Source organism: Oncorhynchus keta, unplaced genomic scaffold (assembly GCF_023373465.1).
Source record: "Oncorhynchus keta strain PuntledgeMale-10-30-2019 unplaced genomic scaffold, Oket_V2 Un_contig_1289_pilon_pilon, whole genome shotgun sequence".
NCBI classification, from domain to species: domain Eukaryota; kingdom Metazoa; phylum Chordata; class Actinopteri; order Salmoniformes; family Salmonidae; genus Oncorhynchus; species Oncorhynchus keta.
This window is the reverse complement of record NW_026278041.1, coordinates 37501-52509: the sequence shown is the minus strand read 5'-3', so window position 1 is coordinate 52509 and position 15009 is coordinate 37501. Positions and strand designations below refer to the sequence as shown.

The 15009-nt window shown below is 62.7% G+C and overlaps 1 long non-coding RNA gene and 1 pseudogene across 1 annotated transcript; one reads left to right on the top strand and one right to left on the bottom strand.

The window, feature by feature from the left end:
- LOC127918044 (protein CLEC16A-like) overlaps positions 1-15009 on the top strand; it is an 88710-nt pseudogene that overhangs the window by 48694 nt on the left and 25007 nt on the right.
- Positions 11743-12647, bottom strand: LOC127918048 (uncharacterized). The gene is made up of 3 exons (XR_008098549.1): positions 12521-12647; positions 12223-12462; positions 11743-12095 (listed from the first exon to the last, which is right to left on the bottom strand). It is a non-coding gene; the product is annotated as an uncharacterized LOC127918048 (long non-coding RNA).

The window sequence follows — 15009 nt, the reverse complement described above, 5'->3', positions numbered from 1 at the left end:
TCCCCAGCCCTCCTCTCTCTCTGGTCCCCAGCCCTCCTCTCTCTCTGGTCCCCAGCCTCCTCCTCTCTCTCTCTGGTCCCCAGCCCCTCCTCTCTCTGGTCCCCAGCCCTCCTCTCTCTCTGGTCCCCAGCCCTCCTCTCTCTGGTCCCCAGCCCTCCTCTCTCTGGTCCCCAGCCCCCTCTCTCTCTCTGGTCCCCAGCCCCCTCTCTCTCTCTGGTCCCCAGTCCTCCTCTCTCTCTGGTCCCCAGCCCCCTCTCTCTCTGGTCCCCAGCCCTCCTCTCTCTCTGGTCCCCAGCCCTCCTCTCTCTGGTCCCCAGCCCTCCTCTCTCTCTCTGGTCCCCAGCCCTCCTCTCTCTCTCTCTGGTCCCCAGCCCTCCTCTCTCTCTCTGGTCCCCAGCCCTCCTCTCTCTCTCTGGTCCCCAGCCCCTCCTCTCTCTCTCTCTGGTCCCCAGCCCTCCTCTCTCTCTCTGGTCCCCAGCCCTCCTCTCTCTCTCTCTGGTCCCCAGCCCTCCTCTCTCTCTCTGGTCCCCAGCCCTCCTCTCTCTCTCTCTGGTCCCCAGCCCTCCTCTCTCTCTCTCTGGTCCCCAGCCCTCCTCTCTCTCTCTGGTCCCCAGCCCTCCTCCTCTCTCTCTGGTCCCCAGCCCTCCTCTCTCTCTCTGGTCCCCAGCCCTCCTCTCTCTCTCTGGTCCCCAGCCCTCCTCCTCTCTCTCTGGTCCCCAGTCCTCCTCTCTCTGGTCCCCAGCCCTCCTCCTCTCTCTGGTCCCCAGCCCTCCTCCTCTCTCTCTGGTCCCCAGCCCTCCTCTCTCTCTCTCTGGTCCCCAGCCCTCCTCTCTCTCTCTGGTCCCCAGCCCTCCTCTCTCTCTGGTCCCCAGCCCTCCTCTCTCTCTCTGGTCCCCAGCCCTCCTCTCTCTCTGGTCCCCAGCCCTCCTCTCTCTCTGGTCCCCAGCCCCTCCTCTCTCTCTCTGGTCCCCAGCCCTCCTCTCTCTCTCTCTGGTCCCCAGTCCTCCTCTCTCTCTGGTCCCCAGCCCTCCTCTCTCTCTCTGGTCCCCAGCCCTCCTCTCTCTCTCTGGTCCCCAGCCCTCCTCTCTCTCTGGTCCCAGCCCTCCTCTCTCTCTCTGGTCCCCAGCCCTCCTCTCTCTCTCTGGTCCCCAGTCCTCCTCTCTCTGGTCCCCAGCCCTCCTCCTCTCTCTCTGGTCCCCAGCCCTCCTCTCTCTGGTCCCCAGCCCTCCTCTCTCTCTGGTCCCCAGCCCTCCTCTCTCTCTCTCTGGTCCCCAGCCCTCCTCCTCTCTCTCTCTGGTCCCCAGCCCTCCTCTCTCTCTCTCTGGTCCCCAGCCCTCCTCTCTCTCTGGTCCCCAGCCCTCCTCTCTCTCTCTCTGGTCCCCAGCCCTCCTCTCTCTCTCTGGTCCCCAGCCCTCCTCTCTCTCTCTCTGGTCCCCAGCCCTCCTCTCTCTCTCTGGTCCCCAGCCCTCCTCTCTCTCTCTGGTCCCCAGCCCTCCTCTCTCTCTCTCTGGTCCCCAGCCCTCCTCTCTCTCTCTGGCCCCCACCCCTCCTCTCTCTGGTCCCCAGCCCTCCTCTCTCTCTCTCTGGTCCCCAGCCCTCCTCTCTCTCTCTGGTCCCCAGCCCTCCTCTCTCTGGCCCCCATCCCTCCTCTCTCTGGTCCCCAGCCCTCCTCTCTCTCTCTCTGGTCCCCAGCCCTCCTCTCTCTCTCTGGTCCCCAGCCCTCCTCCTCTCTCTCTGGTCCCCAGTCCTCCTCTCTCTCTGGTCCCCAGCCCCCTCTCTCTCTCTGGTCCCCAGTCCTCTCTCTCTCTCTGGTCCCCAGCCCCCTCTCTCTGGTCCCCAGCCCCCCCTCTCTCTCTGGTCCCCAGTCCTCCTCTCTCTCTGGTCCCCAGCCCCCTCTCTCTGGTCCCCAGCCCCCTCTCTCTCTGGTCCCCAGCCCCCTCTCTCTGGTCCCCAGCCCCCTCTCTCTCTCTGGTCCCCAGCCCTCCTCTCTCTCCCCAGCCCTCCTCCTCTCTGGTCCCCAGCCCTCCTCTCTCTCTGGTCCCCAGCCCTCCTCCTCTCTCTCTGGTCCCCAGCCCTCCTCTCTCTCTCTGGTCCCCAGCCCTCCTCTCTCTGGTCCCCAGCCCTCCTCTCTCTCTGGTCCCCAGCCCTCCTCTCTCTGGTCCCCAGCCCTCCTCTCTCTCTCTCTCTGGTCCCCAGCCCTCCTCTCTCTCTCTCTGGTCCCCAGCCCCCTCTCTCTGGTCCCAAGCCCCCTCTCTCTGGTCCCCAGCCCCCTCTCTCTCTGGTCCCCAGCCCCCTCTCTCTGGTCCCCAGCCCCCTCTCTCTCTGGTCCCCAGCCCTCCTCTCTCTCTGGTCCCCAGCCCCCTCTCTGGTCCCCAGCCCTCCTCTCTCTCTGGTCCCCAGCCCTCCTCTCTCTGGTCCCCAGCCCTCCTCTCTCTCTCTGGTCCCCAGCCCTCCTCTCTCTCTGGTCCCCAGCCCTCCTCTCTCTCTCTCTGGTCCCCAGCCCCCTCTCTCTGGTCCCCAGCCCCCTCTCTCTGGTCCCCAGCCCCCTCTCTCTGGTCCCCAGCCCTCCTCTCTCTCTGGTCCCCAGCCCTCCTCTCTCTGGTCCCCAGCCCTCCTCTCTCTGGTCCCCAGTCCTCCTCTCTCTCTGGTCCCCAGCCCCCTCTCTCTGGTCCCCAGCCCTCCTCTCTCTCTGGTCCCCAGCCCCCTCTCTCTGGTCCCCAGCCCCCTCCTCTCTCTCTGGTCCCCAGCCCTCCTCTCTCTCTGGTCCCCAGCCATCCTCTCTCTCTGGTCCCCAGCCCTCCTCTCTCTGGTCCCCAGCCCTCCTCTCTCTGGTCCCCAGCCCTCCTCTCTCTCTGGTCCCCAGCCCTCCTCTCTCTCTGGTCCCCAGCCCCTCCTCTCTGGTCCCCAGCCCTCCTCTCTCTGGTCCCCAGCCCTCCTCTCTCTCTGGTCCCCAGCCCTCCTCTCTCTGGTCCCCAGCCCTCCTCCTCTCTCTGGTCCCCAGCCCTCCTCTCTCTGGTCCCCAGCCCTCCTCTCTCTCTCTGGTCCCCAGCCCTCCTCTCTCTCTGGTCCCCAGCCCTCCTCTCTCTCTGGTCCCCAGCCCTCCTCTCTCTGGTCCCCAGCCCTCCTCTCTCTCTGGTCCCCAGCCCTCCTCTCTCTCTCTGGTCCCCAGCCCTCCTCTCTCTGGTCCCCAGCCCTCCTCTCTCTCTGGACCCCAGCCCTCCTCTCTCTGGTCCCCAGCCCTCCTCTCTCTCTGGTCCCCAGCCCCCTCTCTCTCTCTCTGGTCCCCAGCCCCCTCTCTCTCTCTGGTCCCCAGTCCTCCTCTCTCTCTGGTCCCCAGCCCCCTCTCTCTGGTCCCCAGCCCTCCCTCTCTCTCTGGTCCCCAGCCCCCTCTCTCTGGTCCCCAGCCCTCCTCTCTCTCTCTGGTCCCCAGCCCCTCCTCTCTCTCTCTGGTCCCCAGCCCTCCTCTCTCTCTCTGGTCCCCAGCCCTCCTCTCTCTCTGGTCCCCAGCCCTCCTCTCTCTCTCTGGTCCCCAGCCCTCCTCTCTCTCTCTGGTCCCCAGCCCTCCTCTCTCTCTCTGGTCCCCAGCCCTCCTCTCTCTCTCTCTCTGGTCCCCAGCCCTCCTCTCTCTCTCTGGTCCCCTGCCCTCCTCTCTCTCTCTGGTCCCCAGCCCTCCTCTCTCTCTCTGGTCCCCAGCCCTCCTCTCTCTCTCTGGTCCCCAGCCCTCCTCTCTCTCTCTGGTCCCCAGCCCTCCTCTCTCTCTGGTCCCCAGCCCTCCTCTCTCTCTGGTCCCCAGCCCTCCTCTCTCTGGTCCCCAGCCCTCCTCCTCTCTCTCTGGTCCCCAGCCCTCCTCCTCTCTCTCTGGTCCCCAGCCCTCCTCTCTCTCTCTCTGGTCCCCAGCCCTCCTCTCTCTCTCTGGTCCCCAGCCCTCCTCTCTCTCTCTGGTCCCCAGCCCTCCTCTCTCTCTGGTCCCCAGCCCTCCTCTCTCTCTCTGGTCCCCAGCCCTCCTCTCTCTCTGGTCCCCAGCCCTCCTCTCTCTCTGGTCCCCAGCCCTCCCCTCTCTCTCTCTGGTCCCCAGCCCTCCTCTCTCTCTGGTCCCCAGCCCTCCTCTCTCTCTGGTCCCCAGCCCTCCTCTCTCTCTCTCTGGTCCCCAGCCCTCCTCTCTCTCTGGTCCCAGCCCTCCTCTCTCTCTCTGGTCCCCAGCCCTCCTCTCTCTCTCTCTCTGGTCCCCAGCCCTCCTCTCTCTGGTCCCCAGCCCTCCTCTCTCTCTCTGGTCCCCAGCCCTCCTCTCTCTCTGGTCCCCAGCCCTCCTCTCTCTCTGGTCCCCAGCCCTCCTCTCTCTCTCTCTGGTCCCCAGCCCTCCTCTCTCTCTCTCTGGTCCCCAGCCCTCCTCTCTCTCTCTCTGGTCCCCAGCCCTCCTCTCTCTGGTCCCCAGCCCTCCTCTCTCTCTCTCTGGTCCCCAGCCCTCCTCTCTCTCTCTCTGGTCCCCAGCCCTCCTCTCTCTCTCTGGTCCCCAGCCCTCCTCTCTCTCTCTGGTCCCCAGCCCTCCTCTCTCTCTCTGGTCCCCAGCCCTCCTCTCTCTGGTCCCCAGCCCTCCTCTCTCTCTGGCCCCCAGCCCTCCTCCTCTCTGGTCCCCAGCCCTCCTCTCTCTCTCTGGTCCCCAGCCCTCCTCTCTCTCTGGTCCCCAGCCCTCCTCTCTCTGGCTCCCATCCTCCTCTCTGGCCCCCAGCCCTCCTCTCTCTCTCTCTCTGGTCCCCAGCCCTCCTCTCTCTCTCTGGTCCCCAGCCCTCCTCTCTCTCTCTCTGGTCCCCAGTCCTCCTCTCTCTCTGGTCCCCAGCCCCCTCTCTCTCTCTGGTCCCCAGTCCTCTCTCTCTCTCTGGTCCCCAGCCCCCTCTCTCTGGTCCCCAGCCCCCTCTCTCTCTCTGGTCCCCAGTCCTCCTCTCTCTCTGGTCCCCAGCCCCCTCTCTCTGGTCCCCAGCCCTCCTCTCTCTGGTCCCCAGCCCCCTCTCTCTGGTCCCCAGCCCCCTCCTCTCTCTCTGGTCCCCAGCCCTCCTCTCTCTCTGGTCCCCAGCCCTCCTCTCTCTCTGGTCCCCAGCCCTCCTCTCTCTGGTCCCCCAGCCCTCCTCTCTCTGGTCCCCAGCCCTCCTCTCTCTCTGGTCCCCCCTCCTCTCTCTGGTCCCCAGCCCTCCTCTCTCTCTGGTCCCCAGCCCTCCTCTCTCTCTCTCTGGTCCCCAGCCCCCTCTCTCTCTGGTCCCCAGCCCCCTCTCTCTCTGGTCCCCAGCCCTCCTCTCTCTGGTCCCCAGCCCTCCTCTCTCTCTCTGGTCCCCAGCCCTCCTCTCTCTCTCTCTGGTCCCCAGCCCCCCTCTCTCTCTCTGGTCCCCAGCCCTCCTCTCTCTCTCTGGTCCCCAGCCCTCCTCTCTCTGGTCCCCAGCCCTCCTCTCTCTCTCTGGTCCCCAGCCCTCCTCTCTCTCTCTGGTCCCCAGCCCTCCCTCTCTCTGGTCCCCAGCCCTCCTCCTCTCTCTCTCTGGTCCCCAGCCCTCCTCTCTCTCTCTCTGGTCCCCAGTCCTCCTCTCTCTCTGGTCCCCAGCCCCCTCTCTCTCTCTGGTCCCCAGTCCTCTCTCTCTCTCTGGTCCCCAGCCCCCTCTCTCTGGTCCCCAGCCCCCTCTCTCTCTGGTCCCCAGTCCTCCTCTCTCTCTGGTCCCCAGCCCCCTCTCTCTGGTCCCCAGCCCTCCTCTCTCTGGTCCCCAGCCCCTCTCTCTGGTCCCCAGCCCCCTCTCTCTCTCTGGTCCCCAGCCCTCCTCTCTCTCTGGTCCCCAGCCCTCCTCTCTCTCTCTGGTCCCCAGCCCTCCTCTCTCTGGTCCCCAGCCCTCCTCTCTCTCTGGTCCCCAGCCCTCCTCTCTCTGGTCCCCAGCCCTCCTCTCTCTGGTCCCCAGCCCTCCTCTCTCTCTCTCTCTGGTCCCCAGCCCCCTCTCTCTGGTCCCAAGCCCCCTCTCTCTGGTCCCCAGCCCCCTCTCTCTGGTCCCCAGCCCCCTCTCTCTGGTCCCCAGCCCCCTCTCTCTGGTCCCCAGCCCTCCTCTCTCTCTCTGGTCCCCAGCCCCCTCTCTCTGGTCCCCAGCCCCCTCTCTCTCTCTGGTCCCCAGCCCCCTCTCTCTGGTCCCCAGCCCTCCTCTCTCTCTGGTCCCCAGCCCTCCTCTCTCTCTGGTCCCCAGCCCTCCTCTCTCTGGTCCCCAGCCCTCCTCTCTCTCTCTCTCTGGTCCCCAGCCCTCCTCTCTCTCTCTGGTCCCCAGCCCTCCTCTCTCTCTGGTCCCCAGCCCTCCTCTCTCTGGTCCCCAGCCCTCCTCTCTCTGGTCCCCAGCCCTCCTCTCTCTGGTCCCCAGCCCTCCTCCTCTCTCTGGTCCCCAGCCCTCCCCTCTCTCTCTCTGGTCCCCAGCCCTCCTCTCTCTCTGGTCCCCAGCCCTCCTCTCTCTCTCTCTAGTCCCCAGCCCTCCTCTCTCTGGTCCCCAGCCCTCCTCTCTCTCTGGTCCCCAGCCCTCCTCTCTCTGGTCCCCAGCCCCCTCTCTCTCTCTGGTCCCCAGTCCTCCTCCTCTCTGGTCCCCAGCCCCCTCTCTCTGGTCCCCAGCCCTCCTCTCTCTCTGGTCCCCAGCCCTCCTCTCTCTGGTCCCCAGCCCTCCTCTCTCTGGTCCCCAGCCCTCCTCTCTCTGGTCCCCAGCCCTCCTCTCTCTCTCTGGTCCCCAGCCCTCCTCTCTGGTCCCCAGCCCTCCTCTCTCTCTGGTCCCCAGCCCTCCTCTCTCTGGTCCCCAGCCCTCCTCTCTCTCTGGTCCCCAGCCCTCCTCTCTCTGGTCCCCAGCCCTCCTCTCTCTCTGGTCCCCAGCCCTCCTCTCTCTGGTCCCCAGCCCTCCTCTCTCTGGTCCCCAGCCCTCCTCTCTCTCTCTGGTCCCCAGCCCTCCTCTCTCTGGTCCCCAGCCCTCCTCTCTCTCTGGTCCCCAGCCCTCCTCTCTCTGGTCCCCAGCCCTCCTCTCTCTCTGGTCCCCAGTCCTCCTCTCTCTCTGGTCCCCAGCCCTCCTCTCTCTGGTCCCCAGCCCTCCTCTCTCTCTGGTCCCCAGCCCTCCTCTCTCTGGTCCCCAGCCCTCCTCTCTCTGGTCCCCAGCCCCCTCTCTCTCTCTGGTCCCCAGCCCCTCTCTCTCTCTCTGGTCCCCAGTCCTCCTCTCTCTCTGGTCCCCAGCCCCCTCTCTCTGGTCCCCAGCCCTCCTCTCTCTCTGGTCCCCAGCCCCCCTCTCTGGTCCCCAGCCCCCTCTCTCTCTCTGGTCCCCAGCCCTCCTCTCTCTCTGGTCCCCAGCCCTCCTCTCTCTCTGGTCCCCAGCCCTCCTCTCTCTGGTCCCCAGCCCTCCTCTCTCTGGTCCCCAGCCCTCCTCTCTCTCTCTGGTCCCCAGCCCTCCTCTCTCTGGTCCCCAGCCCTCCTCTCTCTGGTCCCCAGCCCTCCCCTCTCTCTCTGCTCCCCAGCCCTCCTCTCTCTCTGGTCCCCAGCCCTCCTCTCTCTCTCTGGTCCCCAGCCCTCCTCTCTCTCTGGTCCCCAGCCCTCCTCTCTCTGGTCCCCAGCCCTCCTCTCTCTCTCTGGTCCCCAGCCCTCCTCTCTCTCTCTGGTCCCCAGCCCTCCTCTCTCTGGTCCCCAGCCCTCCTCTCTCTCTCTGGTCCCCAGCCCTCCTCTCTCTGGTCCCCAGCCCTCCTCTCTCTCTCTGGTCCCCAGCCCTCCTCTCTCTGGTCCCCAGCCCTCCTCTCTCTGGTCCCCAGCCCTCCTCTCTCTGGTCCCCAGCCCTCCTCTCTCTCTCTGGTCCCCAGCCCTCCTCTCTCTCTGGTCCCCAGTCCTCCTCTCTCTCTCTGGTCCCCAGCCCTCCTCTCTCTCTCTGGTCCCCAGCCCTCCTCTCTCTCTCTGGTCCCCAGCCCTCCTCTCTCTCTCTGGTCCCCAGCCCTCCTCTCTCTCTGGTCCCCAGCCCTCCTCTCTCTCTCTGGTCCCCAGCCCTCCTCTCTCTCTCTGGTCCCCAGCCCTCCCCTCTCTCTCTCTGGTCCCCAGCCCTCCTCTCTCTCTCTCTGGTCCCCAGCCCTCCTCTCTCTCTCTGGTCCCCAGCCCTCCTCTCTCTCTCTGGTCCCCAGCCCTCCTCTCTCTCTCTCTGGTCCCCAGCCCTCCTCTCTCTCTCTCTGGTCCCCAGCCCTCCTCTCTCTCTGGTCCCCAGCCCTCCTCTCTCTCTGGTCCCCAGCCCTCCTCTCTCTCTCTGGTCCCCAGCCCTCCTCTCTCTCTCTGGTCCCCAGCCCTCCTCTCTCTCTCTCTGGTCCCCAGCCCTCCCCTCTCTCTCTCTGGTCCCCAGCCCTCCTCTCTCTCTCTGGTCCCCAGCCCTCCTCTCTCTCTCTGGTCCCCAGCCCTCCTCTCTCTCTCTCTGGTCCCCAGCCCTCCCTCTCTCTCTCTGGTCCCCAGCCCTCCTCTCTCTCTCTGGTCCCCAGCCCTCCCTCTCTCTCTCTGGTCCCCAGCCCTCCTCTCTCTCTCTCTGGTCCCCAGCCCTCCTCTCTCTCTCTCTGGTCCCCAGCCCTCCTCTCTCTCTCTCTCTGGTCCCCAGCCCTCCTCTCTCTCTCTGGTCCCCAGCCCTCCTCTCTCTGGTCCCCAGCCCTCCTCTCTCTCTGGTCCCCAGCCCTCCTCTCTCTCTCTGGTCCCCAGTCCTCCTCTCTCTCTCTGGTCCCCAGCCCTCCTCTCTCTCTCTGGTCCCCAGCCCTCCTCTCTCTCTCTGGTCCCCAGCCCTCCTCTCTCTCTCTGGTCCCCAGCCCTCCTCTCTCTCTCTGGTCCCCAGCCCTCCTCTCTCTCTCTGGTCCCCAGCCCTCCTCTCTCTCTGGTCCCCAGCCCTCCTCTCTCTCTCTGGTCCCCAGCCCTCCTCTCTCTCTCTCTGGTCCCCAGTCCTCCTCTCTCTCTCTGGTCCCCAGCCCTCCTCTCTCTCTCTCTGGTCCCCAGCCCTCCTCTCTCTCTCTGGTCCCCAGCCCTCCTCTCTCTCTCTCTGGTCCCCAGCCCTCCTCTCTCTGGTCCCCAGCCCTCCTCTCTCTCTCTCTCCCCTGGTCCCCAGCCCTCCTCTCTCTGGTCCCCAGCCCTCCTCTCTCTGGTCCCCCTCCCTCCTCTCTCTGGTCCCCAGCCCTCCTCTCTCTGGTCCCCAGCCCTCCTCTCTCTGGTCCCCAGCCCTCCTCTCTCTGGTCCCCAGCCCTCCTCTCTCTCTCTCTGGTCCCCAGCCCTCCTCTCTCTCTCTGGTCCCCAGCCCTCCTCTCTCTGGTCCCCAGCCCTCCTCCTCTCTCTCTCTGGTCCCCAGCCCTCCTCCTCTCTCTCTCTCTGGTCCCCAGCCCTCCTCTCTCTCTCTCTCTGGTCCCCAGCCCTCCTCTCTCTCTCTGGTCCCCAGCCCTCCTCTCTCTCTCTGGTCCCCAGCCCTCCTCTCTCTCTCTGGTCCCCAGCCCTCCTCTCTCTCTCTGGTCCCCAGCCCTCCTCTCTCTCTCTGGTCCCCAGCCCTCCTCTCTCTCTCTGGTCCCCAGCCCTCCTCTCTCTCTGGTCCCCAGCCCTCCTCTCTCTCTCTGGTCCCCAGCCCTCCTCTCTCTCTCTGGTCCCCACTCCTCCTCTCTCTCTCTGGTCCCCAGCCCTCCTCTCTCTCTCTCTCTCTCTCTGGTCCCCAGCCCTCCTCTCTCTCTCTGGTCCCCAGCCCTCCTCTCTCTCTCTGGTCCCCAGCCCTCCTCTCTCTCTCTGGTCCCCAGCCCTCCTCTCTCTCTCTGGTCCCCAGCCCTCCTCTCTCTCTCTCTGGTCCCCAGCCCTCCTCTCTCTCTCTGGTCCCCAGCCCTCCTCTCTCTCTCTCTGGTCCCCACTCCTCCTCTCTCTCTCTGGTCCCCAGCCCTCCTCTCTCTGGTCCCCAGTCCTCCTCTCTCTCTCTGGTCCCCAGCCCTCCTCTCTCTCTCTGGTCCCCAGCCCTCCTCTCTCTCTCTGGTCCCCACTCCTCCTCTCTCTCTCTGGTCCCCACTCCTCCTCTCTCTCTCTGGTCCCCAGCCCTCCTCTCTCTGGTCCCCAGCCCTCCTCTCTCTGGTCCCCAGTCCTCCTCTCTCTCTCTGGTCCCCAGCCCTCCTCTCTCTCTCTGGTCCCCAGCCCTCCTCTCTCTCTCTGGTCCCCAGCCCTCCTCTCTCTCTGGTCCCCAGCCCTCCTCTCTCTCTCTGGTCCCCAGCCCTCCTCTCTCTCTCTGGTCCCCAGCCCTCCTCTCTCTCTCTCTGGTCCCCAGCCCTCCTCTCTCTCTCTGGTCCCCAGCCCTCCTCTCTCTCTCTCTGGTCCCCAGCCCTCCTCTCTCTCTCTCTGGTCCCCAGCCCTCCTCTCTCTCTCTGGTCCCCAGCCCTCCTCTCTCTCTCTCTGGTCCCCAGCCCTCCTCTCTCTCTCTCTGGTCCCCAGCCCTCCTCTCTCTCTGGTCCCCAGCCCTCCTCTCTCTCTCTGGTCCCCAGCCCTCCTCTCTCTCTCTGGTCCCCAGCCCTCCTCTCTCTCTCTGGTCCCCAGCCCTCCCTCTCTCTCTCTGGTCCCCAGCCCTCCTCTCTCTCTCTGGTCCCCAGCCCTCCTCTCTCTCTCTCTGGTCCCCAGTCCTCCTCTCTCTCTCTGGTCCCCAGCCCTCCTCTCTCTCTCTGGTCCCCAGCCCTCCTCTCTCTCTCTCTGGTCCCCAGCCCTCCTCTCTCTCTCTCTGGTCCCCAGCCCTCCTCTCTCTCTCTCTGGTCCCCAGCCCTCCTCTCTCTCTCTCTGGTCCCCAGCCCTCCTCTCTCTCTCTGGTCCCCAGCCCTCCTCTCTCTCTCTCTGGTCCCCAGCCCTCCTCTCTCTCTGGTCCCCAGCCCTCCTCTCTCTCTCTCTGGTCCCCAGCCCTCCTCTCTCTCTCTCTGGTCCCCAGCCCTCCTCTCTCTCTCTGGTCCCCAGCCCTCCTCTCTCTCTCTCTGGTCCCCAGCCCTCCTCTCTCTCTCTGGTCCCCACTCCTCCTCTCTCTCTCTGGTCCCCACTCCTCCTCTCTCTCTCTGGTCCCCAGCCCTCCTCTCTCTCTCTCTGGTCCCCAGCCCTCCTCTCTCTCTCTCTGGTCCCCAGCCCTCCTCTCTCTCTCTCTCTGGTCCCCAGCCCTCCTCTCTCTCTCTGGTCCCCAGCCCTCCTCTCTCTCTCTGGTCCCCAGCCCTCCTCTCTCTCTCTGGTCCCCAGCCCTCCTCTCTCTCTGGTCCCCACTCCTCCTCTCTCTCTCTGGTCCCCAGTCCTCCTCTCTCTCTCTGGTCCCCAGCCCTCCTCTCTCTCTCTCTGGTCCCCACTCCTCCTCTCTCTCTCTGGTCCCCAGCCCTCCTCTCTCTCTGGTCCCCAGCCCTCCTCTCTCTCTCTCTGGTCCCCAGCCCTCCTCTCTCTCTCTCTGGTCCCCAGCCCTCCTCTCTCTCTCTCTCTCTCTCTCTCTGTATAACGTTGTTTTCTTTGTATCACTCACCCTTCCCTCCTCCTCCTCATGCTTCCTGCTCTGTTCCTACTGAGATATAGAGTGTTCCAGAGCATCACTCATGCTTCCTGCTTCCTGCTTCCTGTTCCTACTGAGATATAGAGTGTTCCAGAGCATCACTCATGCTTCCTGCTCTGTTCCTACTGAGATATAGAGTGTTCCAGAGCATCACTCATGCTTCCTGCTCTGTTCCTACTGAGATATAGAGTGTTCCAGAGCATCACTCATGCTTCCTGTTACTACTGAGATATAGAGTGTTCCAGAGCATCACTCATGCTTCCTGCTTCCTGCTCTGTTACTACTGAGATTCAGGTAACTGGCAAAATAAAGGAAACACCTGAGTAAATGGTGGCTACAAAGTTTATTGAAAGCAGGTGAGGTTGTAATTAAGCAATTAACATTCACTGTTATTGAATAGTGGCCCAATTCCTTATCAAGACACGATGTTGGTGTTTCCTTTATTCTGGCAGTTACCTGGTGGCCCAACCCCCTATTAAGACACGATGTTGGTGTTTCCTTTATTCTGGCAGTTACCTGGTGGCCCAACCCCTTATTAAGACACTATGTTGGTGTTTCCTTTATTCTGGCAGTTACCTGGTGGTTGGTGGCCCAAGGCCTTATTAAGACACTATGTTGGTGTTTCCTTTATTCTGGCAGTTACCTGGTGGCCCAACCCCTTATTAAGACACTATGTTGGTGTTTCCTTTGTTCTGCCAGTTACCTGGTGGCCCAACGCCTTATTAAGACACTATGTTGGTGTTTCCTTTATTCTGGCAGTTACCTGGTGGCCCAACGCCTTATTAAGACACTATGTTGGTGTTTCCTTTATTCTGGCAGTTACCTGGTGGCCCAACGCCTTATTAAGACACTATGTTGGTGTTTCCTTTATTCTGGCAGTTACCTGGTGGCCCAACGCCTTATTAAGACACTATGTTGGTGTTTCCTTTATTCTGGCAGTTACCTGGTATTTGCGCCTTATTAAGACACTATGTTGGTGTTTCCTTTATTCTGCCAGTTACCTGGTGGCCCAACGCCTTATTAAGACACTATGTTGGTGTTTCCTTTATTCTGGCAGTTACCTGGTGGCCCAACACCTTATTAAGACACTATGTTGGTGTTTCCTTTATTCTGCCAGTTACCTGGTGGTTGGTGACCCAACGCCTTAAGACAGACACTGTGTTGGTGTTTCCTTTATTCTGCCAGTTACCTGTATGTTAGCTCTTTGGTCTGTATTCTGTGTGTTTCAGGGAGCCAGAGAAGAGAGTCTGCATCTCCTACGGCGTTTCTATAAGGCAAGTTTTTTTTCCCTCTCTCATATTGAAGCATAAAAATTGCAATCTGAACAAATTCAGGACATGGGGGATAAGAATCTTGACCTCCCCCAAAAAAATGTTGTTTTCCCTTGTGAAGACATTGTGGTCCTGATAATGTAGGAAAACACATGAACATGGAACTGCGCTTCTACAAAACAAGTGTTCCTCTCACACACTTTTTTAGGGGGGTAGATCAGATTTAATATTGCAGATAGATGGGGTGGCAGGTAGCCTAGTGGTTAGAGACAGTTAGCCTAGTGGTCAGAGGCAGGTAGCCTAGTGGTTAGAGGCAGGTAGCCTAGTGGTTAGAGGCAGGTAGCCTAGTGGTTAGAGGCAGGTAGCCTAGTGGTTAGAGGCAGGTAGCCTAGTGGTTAGAGGCAGGTAGCCTAGTGGTCAGAGGCAGGTAGCCTAGTGGTTAGAGGCAGGTAGCCTAGTGGTTAGAGGCAGGTAGCCTAGTGGTTAGAGGCAGGTAGCCTAGTGGTTAGAGCAGGTAGCCTAGTGGTTAGAGGCAGGTAGCCTAGTGGTTAGAGGCAGGTAGCCTAGTGGTTAGAGGCAGGTAGCCTAGTGGTTAGAGCAGGTAGCCTAGTGGTTAGAGCAGGTAGCCTAGTGGTTAGAGGCAGGTAGCCTAGTGGTTAGAGGCAGGTAGCCTAGTGGTTAGAGGCAGGTAGCCTAGTGGTTAGAGGCAGGTAGCCTAGTGGTTAGAGGCAGGTAGCCTAGTGGTTAGAGGCAGGTAGCCTAGTGGTTAGAGCAGGTAGCCTAGTGGTTAGAGGCAGGTAGCCTAGTGGTTGGAGGCAGGTAGCCTAGTGGTTAGAGCAGGTAGCCTAGTGGTTAGAGGCAGGTAGCCTAGTGGTTAGAGGCAGGTAGCCTAGTGGTTAGAGGCAGGTAGCCTAGTGGTTAGAGGCAGGTAGCCTAGTGGTTAGGAGGCAGGTAGCCTAGTGGTTAGAGCAGGTAGCCTAGTGGTTAGAGGCAGGTAGCCTAGTGGTTAGAGGCAGGTAGCCTAGTGGTTAGAGGCAGGTAGCCTAGTGGTTAGAGGCAGGTAGCCTAGTGGTTAGAGGCAGGTAGCCTAGTGGTTAGAGGCAGGTAGCCTAGTGGTTAGAGGCAGGTAGCCTAGTGGTTGGAGGCAGGTAGCCTAGTGGTTGGAGGCAGGTAGCCTAGTGGTTGGAGGCAGGTAGCCTAGTGGTTGGAGGCAGGTAGCCTAGTGGTTGGAGGCAGGTAGCCTAGTGGTTGGAGGCAGGTAGCCTAGTGGTTGGAGGCAGGTAGCCTAGTGGTTGGAGGCAGGTAGCCTAGTGGTTGGAGGCAGGTAGCCTAGTGGTTGGAGGCAGGTAGCCTAGTGGTCGGAGGCAGGTAGCCTAGTGGTCGGAGGCAGGTAGCCTAGTGGTCGGAGGCAGGTAGCCTAGTGGTCGGAGGCAGGTAGCCTAGTGGTCGGAGGCAGGTAGCCTAGTGGTCGGAGGCAGGTAGCCTAGTGGTCAGAGGCAGGTAGCCTAGTGGTCGGAGGCAGGTAGCCTAGTGGTCGGAGGCAGGTGGCCTAGTGGTCGGAGGCAGGTGGCCTAGTGGTCGGAGGCAGGTGGCCTAGTGGTCGGAGGCAGGTAGCCTAGTGGTCGGAGGCAGGTAGCCTAGTGGTCGGAGGCAGGTAGCCTAGTGGTCGGAGGCAGGTAGCCTAGTGGTCGGAGGCAGGTAGCCTAGTGGTCGGAGGCAGGTAGCCTAGTGGTCGGAGGCAGGTAGCCTAGTGGTCGGAGGCAGGTAGCCTAGTGGTCAGAGGCAGGTAGCCTAGTGGTCAGAGGCAGGTAGCCTAGTGGTCAGAGGCAGGTAGCCTAGTGGTCAGAGGCAGGTAGCCTAGTGGTCAGAGGCAGGTAGCCTAGTGGTCAGAGGCAGGTAGCCTAGTGGTCAGAGGCAGGTAGCCTAGTGGTCAGAGGCAGGTAGCCTAGTGGTCAGAGGCAGGTAGCCTAGTGGTCAGAGGCAGGTAGCCTAGTGGTCAGAGGCAGGTAGCCTAGTGGTCAGAGGCAGGTAGCCTAGTGGTCAGAGGCAGGTAGCCTAGTGGTCAGAGGCAGGTAGCCTAGTGGTCAGAGGCAGGTAGCCTAGTGGTCAGAGGCAGGTAGCCTAGTGGTCAGAGGCAGGTAGCCTAGTGGTCAGAGGCAGGTAGCCTAGTGGTCAGAGGCAGGTAGCCTAGTGGTCAGAGGCAGGTAGCCTAGTGGTCA